This window comes from Danio rerio, chromosome 12 (genome assembly GCF_052040795.2).
Source record: "Danio rerio strain M-AB ecotype USA chromosome 12, GRCz13ab, whole genome shotgun sequence".
In the NCBI taxonomy this organism is placed as follows: domain Eukaryota; kingdom Metazoa; phylum Chordata; class Actinopteri; order Cypriniformes; family Danionidae; genus Danio; species Danio rerio.
Window position 1 is genome coordinate 33024008 of NC_141032.1, and position 13262 is coordinate 33037269.

Genomic DNA, 13262 nt, shown 5'->3' on the forward strand with positions numbered 1-13262 from the left:
TTGTAAAAAGTTAGATGTTACAAAACACGAACATGTGCTGCTAAATATCATCTTTGATATAAACGGTGCTGGGAGTGAATAAGTAAGTATTTTGGGCCAATTCACATTAATATGGCAAAGTGTGCGACAGATAAATAAAAAATAATATAGCTCAAGGTTTCCAAAAAATAAAAATAAATATATATATATATATATATATATATATATATATATATATATATATATATATATATATATATACATATATATATGTGTGTGTGTGTGTGTGTGTGTGTGTGTATATATATATATATATATATATATATATATATATATATATATATATATACATGTATGTGTGTGTGTGTGTGTGTGTGTGTGTGTGTGTAACCCGTGCAGTTGTTGTAGTCATTGCTACATTTTAGATGTATGTGAATGTTAACACTGTACATAAAAATAATTTTCTCCCATTATCTGTTCATTTAAATGTTCTTGGAATGAAATTGGCATTGACGTAGATTTGCTTCAGAGACTGATACACCTCCGGAACGAATGTGGCTCTTGGCTATTTGTTTGAAAAATATTTTATTACAGCTAATAAAAGTTCTCCACTTTTTTTCCTTTCAGTCTTCGTTTATGATTAGTACCGCTGAACCTGAGCTGTGGTCAGTGGCCCAAACTCACCCTGCTATTACACACAACTGCAGAATGCCAATTAACCGACTCACCCTCACTTTCAATGAGGGCTTATTCTGAGGAGTTCTTCTTTAAACACAGTCATATGTTTATCTGTAAAGTGTATATTTAGAAAGTGAACTTTACACGGCAGAACTAAATCGCCTGCATGGTCTCGTGTGGTCAGAGTTATGAAGATCCTAAATTATCACAGACAATTTGCTTCTTTTATGGCTTTAACCCTTTGATTAAATGTGAAAGTTTTTTCTGATTGCTTTAAAATTCTAATGACCTTTGATCTCTAACAAGCTTTCAAGTGTTTTGACAGCTCTCTCAAATTTCCCCAAGGGCCGCACACTATAAATTGGCACCACAAGGCCGGGACTACCCACGTTGCATTACTCAGGAAATCTGATCTGAGAAGTCTAAAATCGTGATATTTCCTGTTACGCTCTGTTTGCCTGTTCCCATTTAAGGATGACTCGATGTTCAATATGAAAGTGTTGTTTTCTTCTGTCTGATTATTTCCAGATAGCCAACGTGACTGTGGGTAGATCAAGCAACTTCATGCGGACTAACGGAAGGAGATTGAGAAGACTGACAGAGAATTGTAGGATTGACTTCTTAAAAATATCTCCAAGCAATGGTTTTTGATGTGCAAATCATGTTTGATTGATTGTCTAACAATGCTTCACATGATAATTCGGTGATTTGAATTGCAAATGTTCTCCTGGAGCAGAATAAAAGTATGCAGGATGACTGTTTAGCATATGTCATGCAATGCGCATGCAGTCTGTCAGTCAGGGGATTTGTATTTCTGTGAATTCAACTCAGCCTCCAATTTAAGTTCAGCTGTAATAATTCTTCATTCGGCTCACTGAGAGTCTCTGTGGTCTCTGTTTTATTCATTACTGATACCGAGAGTTTGTCCCGAGCCAGAACTAGTATGCCAGCACCTTAACCATGCATGGTACGAGGATAATTGCAAACGCAGATTGTGGACTGATGTGATCCCCTTCAGAGTGTGGATGAGCCAAGCCAAATCAAACGCTTTGATATACCCAGAGTTGAAAGTCTTGAAGCATATGTAGGTCATTTTCTTTTGCTTTGGTAATATATTTGACTGTGGAAGCAAGTGCTCATGAGTTTTACGTCTTTTGTAATATCTATCAGTGTTCCTGTGTAATGTAACATAATCTTTTCCTTATACTACATTTATTTCATAGCCTACCATAGTTTTAAGATGTACATGCAACACAAGATATTCTGTTCTGAGCTGTTCATTACCTCCTCATTGTTTCAAGGTTCACTATCATTATGAAAATGAACCTTTTATTAACTGTAATTATAAAAAAGACATGGCATGTGTATATTGTTATATATTCACTAATATGTAAACAACAGAAACCTGTGTTTGTGCTTGCGTGTGTGCAGCAAAATAATATATTATCACAGTTTTATTTTTTGTCCAAATATTTCAGAACACAATTTTTTTTTAAAGATGTAGGCTATTTGTTTGTTTTAGTTAAAAAAAACAAGCCAAAATTACGAGAGTAATTATGCAAAATAGTGCGTTGAATTATATTTTACAGTGTGTGTGTGTGTTAGATTTGGACAGGTGTTCAGGCATAGTCTCCATCAACAGCGCCGCCATCTTTGAAACGGTGAAATGGGAACATTAGATGACACCACCAGCTGAAGCTGCTTCACAATGACATGACATTCATTTTGAAGAAGACGAGGATGACAGGTGGGCGTAATTAACGCCCCCCTCGATTTAGCGAGTTTGGAAAACACGGTCGAAGGTACATCTCGAGGTAGGCTAAGTTTGAGGCAACTATCACAAATTAACGTGAAAGAAAATAGGAAATATTGGACTGAAAACGTTATATATAGTGCAGCATATATTTTCATTTAGCACAGTTAGCGTAACATGCTTAATGGTTAGAAAATAAATTATATGAGCTATAAATGTAGTCCATCAAATATGTGTAAACAATGTTTTGTAATTACAAAGTATTTTGATCAGGGTTAATGGTGTGTGAGATATACAGTCTGTGTTTGTAAATGCACTTTCAACTTTATCAATTTTTTGTCTATTTTATACATTTGTAGATGCTCACGCATGTATAACACTAATTTATAACCTCCATTAACCCCTAACTGTGAAAATGCACAGTCCGAATACAAATATTTGTAAATTGTGAATGTTTTGTAAAAATAAAGATAAGAAAAGTAAAGATAAAAAAGGTTTATCCATGTTATAAAATAAATGAATTCATTTTATAATTATCCAAGTTTATATTGTAATGGGTTATGTTACAAAAAAGAATTTGATATAACAAAAAATGAGGCTCACATCATTTAGGCACTATTCCAAAAAACTAATTTACACTTACAGGTAGCTCAATAATGTTGTCCATATCTTTTATATTGACACATTTATTTAAACACAACAAAGTCCATCACAGTCTTCCATTAAAATAAAAAAAAAAGCAATAAAATTCTTAGGACTTTGACAATTACATTAACGTATGACTAGATCTACTGTTTGAACAAACTGCCAAACCAAGAAAGGTGAACTCCACGGAAGATTTCCACAGAGACTAGAGAGTTCCACAAGACACTGACAGGCTAATTTGAACTTATCTAGGGAACTCTTTTTGGATCAATTCTAGTTCAGTTGTCTTCATATTTCACAACACAATTGCTCTAGAGGAAAATCATTATTGCTCACTATTTCCATATCGGGGCTTTCAAAAGAGCTGTGTTGTGGAGAGTTTCCTGACCACAGATGTTCACAGCTACTGCTGCCCTGGATGGATATTCCGAAATATCTGAAATGGTCATTTGACAGGACAAAAGCAAACCGTGTGGACAGAACTGAGTAAGTAAAAGAAAGTGCTTTGGTGTGTTTACAGCCGCTGCAAATAAATCTCACCTCATTGTTTTTTCTCACATTAACCTATTAGCCTTATTAGCGCAATTCACTTCTTTTGTGGTGTCAGAGCTTGCAATGACAGATGGATGACCCTGTCTGTGATATGTTATCCCAGTGTCAACTCCAGGATGACGCTGTATTCAGCAGAGCCAAAATGGAAAACACCTGTGGTGATCCTGGTGATGCTTTGTCTGCTAGGAAAACGTCTCAACATCTGGTTTCATCTGAAGACTGCAGATGGTTCCTTGTCCTTTTCTCTCACAATCCAGTATCCTTCGTTTCTTTGCCCTCCCTTTTTCTTCATTCAAATATCATATGGAAAATTTATCTTCTCCCCAAAGTCCAGAAGAAAAAAACCCTACTCGTCTGGATTCTTCCACAGCGGCAGCGGTGATTGATAGAGATGTAGCTGTTTTTATCTTATAAAGTTGGACAAAACAAATAGCTATAAATCTTCCTGTGTGCAAACAGGGAGACAGTGGCCCGGGAGAAAGCAGGGAAGATCGCAAAGAGAATTTTATGGCAGCAACAACGTTAATGACAGCTCTGGATGATTCCAGAGGCCCAGCAGAATCAGACTCAAAGTGCTGATGCCAGTAAATGGTGATTTCATTCATCTCCCTTAACAGATTGATTTCTCTTTAAGTAAAAGCCGTAATTCCAGTCTGGCATACCAGAAGGCTTACATATTGATATAGCGCATTTAACACATGTTTGGGTCATCATAAGATTGTTTTATTTATTTACTTCTCCTTCAGATTCAAGCAAATGAGCGTCCAGTCTAAACACGGTCTGCAGTTTATTTGGTTTGTACCATCTTAAATGTTTCAGAACAGTGTGTGAGTGATTACGTGCATGTGTGTTCCTCTGGCAAGTAGCATCTGAAGCCGGCTAAAGAGAAATGAATTTATTTCTGTCTGGAAAACATGACGCATCGCTCTCACTTCCACAGGTGCAGAACAGGATGGGGACATCTTGTATTTTTCCTCCAGCTTCCTAATATTCAAATCATCCAGTCGTCGGGATTTATCCTTCCCTTGAGAGAACACAATTGAGACACAACAAACCAGGTTTAGCTTGTCTGTCAACATTTTTCACCAAAATACGATGGTACTCAACCCAGAAGATGAAATTGATCTGTTGCTGGCAGGTGGAATTTTATTTATTTATTTTTTGATGAAATATGACCTGAAGATGATGTTATTAATGTACCATTTCAAGTTTTTGGCACTTCTCTTTGACAACTAATCAGATTATGATTGAAGAAAAGCAAGGTAGACTTTAAAGGGAATGTTGGAACTTTCCAAGGCTGCTCCTGGAACTCTCTGCTTCCACTGAGGGCTTTGATTTTAATGATATCTCAAGGCCTGTCGTCTCCTGTGTTGTTTGGATGGAGATGAACACAGTCTTTTGAGATGACCTCACAGGTTCAGAATAAGTAGCAGTCCTGTGCGATGATTCGACCCATAGGTCCTGAAGAACGGAAAAGACCTCTAATGGTTTTTTATTTATTGTGTTAAGCTCCCACACTCAAAGACCAACACTAGAAAGATAACATTTCCTATTGTTTATATCTGACAGTAATGTCTTGCAGATGTGTATTCCATTCAGTTGTGTGTTTTAAAACATTGTGTAAAGTTAGTGAGTGCTGTATGCATTCTGACTTTTTTTGTCACTTCATTAATTCATCAGGGTCTAAACTGGCTAAATAATCACTTTTCCAGTGATTGCTGGGAGCAAATAAGCCTGCTACACAGGTATATAACTCCTGAAAAACGGTAATGGATAACGTAAATGCTATTCTTTCATTCAATTTCCTTCAGTTAAGTCTCATTTCAGAAATTGTCACAGCGGAATGAATTGCCAACTATTTCTGCATGTTTTACACAACGGATACCCTTCCAGGGTCATTCATACACACACAAACACACACACACACTAAGCGAAGTTTATCTTTAAACTAATTTTGTGAGAAGCACGAAATTCTCCTTTTCCCAATTCATGATGCTGCGGTCACACTAGAGTTTGTGCGTGCGAAATTCTGTAGTACGGCACTACAAAAAGGGGCAGGATTAAACAAGATAATTAGACATTAAAAAAAGTTTGATTGGTCCATATTTAAAATATCTGTCCAAAATGGTCATGTTTTGATCTTCGAATGGTCTCATGCCATCATGTTCGCCAACACAGGGAACTGCTAAAACTTGTCAGCCAACGTTTCTGTGTGGAATTGACACATTCTCACATGGGTTTTCCCCGGGTCCCTCGGTTTTCTTCCACCGCCCAAAAACTTGCAACTTAAGTTAATTGACATCCAAATGGGCACCAAATATGAGCTACTATTAAGTAACTATACCTTAAGAGCAATCATTATCTGTTCATTAGCTACTACGGTAGGGAAGTTTCGAGATCTACCTAAGCTCAAACTCCTCTCTCGCTCTGCAACGGAAGGAAGCCCTGGGCTTGAGGATCTTATGAGCTCAAGGCTCTCTCCCCGGACAGCATGCCAAACACACTTTATAATCAATCATCAGCTAAGTGTGAACTTTTGAAGGCAATTTAGTTTATTCAATTCACTTACATCGCATGTCTTTGGACTGAGGAGGAAACCAGAGCACTCGGAGGAACCCACGCAAATATGTGGAGAACATGCTAACTCCACACAGAAATGCCAGCTGGGACTCAAACCAGTGACCCTCTTGCTTTGAGACGACAGTGCTAACCACTGAGCTACCGTGCTGCCCAAACATAACTTTTATTATTATTATTATTATTATTTTAAATTGTTATTATTTAAATATGCTTTTATTGAGAGTATGGCTGATTAGGATGTTGGTCATTTGGATGATCTGGAACTTCAATGTGCTATATATTTCAAGGTACAAAATGATAAATAAAAAAACTGAAGAATGGATGAGTAAACTCTAATGGATATAGATATTTACATTCTGCATTTAAAAATCTTATTTCAAAGCAGGTATATTAACTTTTGTCCTGTACATGTTCACAAACTGAAATGATAAATATGAAGTCTATATGTAATTGAAGAGCAGGATTATTTTCTTTCTAATGAGAGCTGGAAAAAATAAAAGGGATAAAAATGAAGTTTATTGTCAATAAGAACAAGATCATTGGATATGTTGAAATAAACAATAAGAGACAGATAACACTTCGTGCTACATGGAATCAAGTTTTCATCCCAAAAGGAATCAAAAACGAGGCAAGTGGGGCAGAAGAAATAAGTTGTTTTTCCTGAGTCACCAATGCCTGAGTTTTGCTGTCTTGTTTCCTCTCCTGTACTGGACAAAGTGATTTTCAAGAGGGGGTTGGACTCCCAGCATGTTAAAGTAATCATATTCTGCTGGTGGACCTCACCACAGCCTTGGGAGTTTTCTCCAGGGCTTTTCCTGAGTCACTGGATCTGGGGCAAAGTTGCAGCCGCTCGACAAGCATCTCCATCGTGCCTCTTAAACCTGTCCGCCTGTCAGACAGCTGGAAAAAAATCCATCCTCGTGTCCTGTTGGAGAGTGTTCTGTACTTAAAACTGCATGATGAGAGACTATCCTCCTTTAAACAACTCAAAGCTTGTATCATTTTTGAGCTCATTGAGTTTTGTTTAATATGAAGAAACATTCTTGAAAATGATACTTTTTTCAGTAGCTAAAAGACTGGAAGAGGGAATTTAATTGAACTTTGCTCTTAAATACCTTGCAAAAATGTTGATGATTTGGCCCCTGAGAGCTGGAGAATTTGTGATCATAAAGGGACTGCCTGCAGTGTGCGAACGTGCCGACATGGCTGTCGTCCCCCGTTGGTGTGGAAGCTCAATTTAAAAGCAAGCCAAGCTAAATAAATGTTTATCCAGCATAAACCCTTTCTAGAATCCAAACAGATGTCAGTGCCAGCTCCTGCAGCATTATCAGCTACTTAGGATTGTTTTACACTGAATGATTCCCTTTTTTTAAATGTAATTTAGAAGACATTTTAAAACAATAATAATTATTTCTCTTTTTATTATTCAGATTACCATTTTCATCATAGAATTGCCATTTGAAGTGATAGTTCTAACTGAAACAAAATTTTACCATTTAGAAACCAGTGTTTTCACACCTACATCCATTTCTTTTTTCTGTCAAATAGAAAACAGGATATTTTGAAAATTGTTGTAAATTGGTAACCATTGACCTCCTATCTTGGCATATAGGCCATTTTCCTATATGTAAATATATGTACATATACAGTAATATAGAAAAACGGCGAATTTTGTATATGTCACATATATTAAAAACCTTCATATATTATCATATATGTGAATATATATATAGTGCTTATATATATATATATATATATATATATATATATATATATATATATATATATATATATATATATATATATAATACCTGGTTGCTTTTGATATGCATTTTTCCTCCTTCAACAGTATGGCCTGCATGAAAAGAACCTAGATGGGCATACATCCTAATATAGGTTCTTTTCATGAAGGCCACACTGTTGAAGGGGGAAAAATGCATATCAAAGGCAACCGGGTTCCAATATTCTTCAAAATTTTCCATTTGTGTTCAACAAAAATAAAAAATGTATTCATTTTATTGCATTTAAAAAGTAAATTCATGAAATGCACAAACAAAAAAGGTACTATTAGGTAAAAAGTAGAACAAATCTCAAAATGAAAACCTGCTTTTTACTGTTGTGATGCTTAAAATCACATAAATGTATAGCATATACATTAGATTTTCAGGTGTTGTACAGTTTGGTAATGGATGAGTCCTATTTCATTCAATGATTAATCACAAAATCAACTATTACAAGTGGATGATGTAAGGTTTTGGGAGAAATGTGTTCAGGTCAGAGTCCCTGATTTAGTGTTTGATTACTAGAGCAACAAAATTGATTGACCATTCAAGATGATGTTGAAAAGATGTGGAACTGGAGCCAGGGTAACAAATGAGATGATTAAAAAGTCAAAGCACATCAAACTGATTGGAAAATGGAAATGTTTTTATAAAGCTGCAGCAACGTTTCTTTGCCAGGTCTTCCTTTTGAACAAACATCTGGATGATTACATAAAAGGAGACTGATAACAAACAGACAATGGCTAACAGTAAATCGCAAAGTATCTTGTCCAGATCGTAACATGCAACACTCTTTTTTCCATTTTTTTCCTCCAATTTTCCTTTTTTTTTTTTTTTTTACAGGTGTGCACCATTCCAGGATTCTCCTCTTGGACATTTACAGCATCAGAGATAAAAGGAAAAGCTGGTAGGTCGTACATTTTTCATTCTTTATGCCTCAGACCTACATTGTCTAAAAATCTCTGTAAGAGCGGTAAGAACTAGACTTGCAGATTAAGACTTGGCTTTGCCGCTCTTATATACAAGTTTTTCATCCATTGCACCATTTATTATGTGCGTTAGTTTTAACCACATGTGCACTTTGACCCAAAGAGTGAACTTTCATACAAGTATAGACTCCATCGGATGCTGGCGAAGTCTCGTTGTTGATATTTGGACCTTTCATCGTAGGCAAATGAGCCTGTGACCTTCAGGGACCTGCTTATTTGTAAATACGCAAGCTTAAAGTATTTCTAAGCTTGTAAATCTGTTAGTAACAATTTGTTCATGCTAATAGTACCCAAATGGCTCTAGATTGCTGAACATTTGATAAGTCTGGCACTTCGTTTTTCTATTAATCACTTCATAAATTTAGACGTTTTGGGCTTATGAATTACAAAAACAGCCAACTTTGAGAAGAAGTAATGAAGAGCAAATTCTTGCAACTTTAGAAGCCGTTTCAGCTGGCTTCGATGGGATCCTGAACTGCAAAAGTATTGATGGTTTTATGTCGGCTCTAAAACACAGTCCGCAAGACAGAACAGAAGGTCCCAGCCATGTTCCAATTAGGAATGCAAAGAAGACGGTCTAGACACAAGGCATCCTGGAGAAGTCTGAAAAGCCGTTTTTCATTATCTTGACAGACGCATCCCATGGGCTGCATCACCTCCATAAGACACAACTGTCCACACATGTTCTGCAGGTTTCTGAATGTGTGATGCTCACAGAATTCACCACAGTTCGTTTATTAGATGGACTGAGTAGTGTTGGGTTGCTTACAGCACTGTTTTAGTAGCATAGAATATTAGAATGGTGGTCTATATTGAGCATATAGACTTGCTACCCGCTTTATTAAGTACAACTGCTCGTTAATGCAATTGTTTAATCAGCCAACCACATGACAGCAACTCAGTGCATTTAAGCATGTAGACATGGCCAAGATGATCTATTGCAGTTCAAACTGAGCATTAGAATGAGGAAGAAAGGGGATTTAAGTGACTTTGAACAAGGAATGGTTGTTAGTGCCAGACAGGCTGGTCAGAGTATTTCAGAAACTGCTGATCTACTGGGATTTTCATGCACAACCTTCTTCTTTACAGAGAATGGCCAGAAAAGGGGAAAATATCCAGTGAGCAGCAGTTCTGTGGGCACAAATGCCTTGTTGATTCCAGAGGAGGAGAATGGGCAGACTGGTTCAAGCTGATAGAAAGGCAACAGTAACTGAAGTAACCAGTCTGTTAAAAATTGGGCAGCAGAATTTTAGAAAAACATTGGTCTGATGAGTATTGATTTCTGCTGTGACATTGGGATGGCAAGATCAGAATTTGGCATCAACAACATGAAAGCATGGATCCATCCAATAGAGCACCTTTGGGATGTGGTGGAATGAGAGATTCACATCATGGATGTGCAGCCAACAAATCTGCAGCAACTGCATTGTATATTATCAAAGATGCAATTTACACAAAAACAATACAATAACATTTTTCTCTAAACTACTCAAATTAAGTCAAAATATCACCGCGATGCATACACTGTGTTACCAAAGAGGAGCCGGGGTAACAACAGAGTTGAGGATCTGCTTACAGTTTTATAAATAAGAGCAATCAGACAGGTAATGGTCAAAAGGTACAAACAGGAGCAAACATGAAATCCAGAAGGTCAACACAGACGGCAGACAATATAAACAAGGGAACAAAGCAAGGGTCAAACACTAAACAAGGAGAACACTTTGCAATGTTACAGGTAGAAACCAACAACAAGACCTAAGTATGTGGGAATGTGAGCAGTGTCTGTGTAGTAAGTCTTTGATCGGCATGTGTTTGTAATCATTAATGATCCGGAACAGGTGTGTGTGTGAGGTGCATGATGGTATTTGTAGTTCATAAAGGGACAGAATTGAAGCATGGGTCGCTGGTGATAGTGACTTTTGGGATTTTTTTCACACATTTTATGTACTTACTTAAAACGCTTAATGTAGATATTGGGAAACATTTTGGCCTTAGTGCAAATAGAAGAATTGCTCTGTCACAAAATAAATGTAACAACTTACAATGAATGTTATAGTGTAAACTCAACCTAATTTGAATTAGCTTTCAGCTACCAAAACCATTTCAGCCTCATTTAACACATTATATTTAAATCCATTCCACAGAGCCCAGCAGATTTTCCGCTCAATTTGCAGCCTTTTGTTTGGTTTAACGAGATTGACTTGTTGGAGAAACCCTAACCTTATGATATTCCATTAGATAATAAGATTCCTGGTAGTGATTTAGTCTCGTCTCTCAGTGTAGCGTTCATAGCTTTCTGGCTAAGTGTGCTAAAGGGGCACATTTGTGGAACAAACCGTGGAGCTGGGCCTCTGATTTCCTTTATTTGTGGTAGAGCCCTGGAGGGAGAGCTGTCACTCAAAATATGCAGAGACTTGGGTATCACCACAGGAAGCTGGTGCTGATTATGTGCAATGGAGACTGATCTCATGTTTGGCCTGAGCAGACATATACTTAAGGTAGAGGCCAGAGCAAAAGGCCTCTAAAAAGTGATGGAATATTAAAGCTCCATTGCTTGTGTCTATTTATCTACCCCTTGAGCTATATGTTTAGAACTAATGCTATCAATCATTCGATGCACGTTTAAATGTATGATCTGTTGTACCAATAACCTCTGACAGGAGGATTAAGAGCATATTGAAAATCATTTCTCTCTTGGTCTACTCAGCCGTTTTCCACTCTGAACGTGCCTATATGGTGGCTAGTCATTTGGGTGCGTCAGGCTGTGAAAGTCATGACTCACCATCTCCAGTGCTTCTCCACAGGAATGTTCCTCTACCTCTCTGTGAGGCTGAATTCACATCTGGATTTGGAGATGGAGCTTGATTCAACTGCATCTCAGTGCGGGAACTCTTTTCTGTGTGATCAGCTGTTAAAACCTGGTAAACCAAATTTTCACCTGTTTTTTCCCCGTTTGACAGTTTTAAAGACCTCAAGAAATGGAGTGTTAACGTGGCACAGCCATTATTAAGTGGATGTTTGCTTTTTCCTTTCTCATCACGGTCACACATGGAAGCCTCTTAAATAATTGACACTGTTTTCTAAAAGTCTTACAGTATGAACATGCCAATTAATTAGGAAAAAGATGAGGGTTATACAGATTGCTATATTTTTGTGGAACACAACAGTGTTGTATGAGTTTCTTTCTTCCATTGAAATCAAAGAAGTTGTTTTGTAAATTGTCAGCAACTGAAAAGTTGATGGGCATCACAGTGGAGCAGTGAGCAGCATGATCGCCTCACAGCAAGATGATTGCTGGTTTGAGCCTCGGCTGGCTCAGTTAGTATTTCTCTGTGGAGTTTGCATGTTCTTCCCGTGTTCGTGTGGGTTTCCTCCTGCTGTTCCGGTTTCCCCCACAAGTCTAAAGACATACGGTACAAGTGAATTGGGTAAGCTAAATTGTCCGTAGTGTATGTGTGTATGGATGTTTCCCAGTGATGGGTTGCAGCTGGAAGGGCATCCACTGGGTAAAACATATGCTCCTAGCTGGAAGTTTATTCCGCTGTGGTGACCCCAGATTAATAAGGGACTATGCCTTAAAGAAAATGAATGAATGAAAAGTTGATGGTCACCGTTGACTTCAATACTAGAATAGTAGAAGGGATGCATCAAATATTTGGCTGCTGGAAATTATTGGCCAAAAATGGAATTTTTAGACTTCATCCTAAAGATCCTTTGGGGGCTTAAGCCCCTGATGTATTGTCAAAAGCCCGTAATCTTTTGGAATGTGTTGCTCTTAATAAAAAAATGGGTTGTATAGCAATTATTTTGTTATCTATGTACTTGAAATTACCACATATATCACGCGAATTCCACTTAAAGTAGCGTTTGTGTCGGGTAATTAAATAGTCCGCAGTTCAGCAGTACCTGTTTCTACCGGCAGGTGGGAGTGGCACTGTTGTCGCATGGTGTTAAAAAACATCAGTTATCATTCATTCATTATTTTGAGGAGATGAAGCTGATGAGGCAATAATACAACTGTTTCGCGAAACTGAATAGTTCTAACTACTAATGAAGCTTAATACTTGTTTTCACAGTATAAAATGTATGTAGTTTTGGTGAATTAAAATAACTGTAATCAATAAAATGTGCATCATATCAATGTAAATACATGCAAATTAGTCAGAAAAATGTAAATTGTACTAGCTTTCTAGGAATGAAATAGATATATAGACATTTTAAACCAGATATGATATAGCCACATCTGTTTATATAATAGTTAAATTACAGTAAGTTCATGCATCTAGCTTATTATTGTATAGCTAT

At 37.1% G+C, this 13262-nt stretch overlaps 1 protein-coding gene across 3 annotated transcripts in view; it reads left to right on the forward strand.

Moving 5' to 3' along the window:
- The first annotated feature begins 2265 nt into the window (after positions 1 to 2265).
- Positions 2266 to 13262, forward strand: part of thbs2b (thrombospondin 2b) — a 55235-nt gene continuing 44238 nt past the window's right edge. Inside the window, exons 1-3 of one of the 3 annotated variants that reach the window (XM_087276493.1) lie at positions 2266 to 2404; positions 8812 to 8875; positions 11762 to 11878. The gene's annotated coding sequence lies outside the window, so the exon portion shown is untranslated. The other 2 variants (XM_087276492.1, XM_087276494.1) reach the window with 2 other exon arrangements.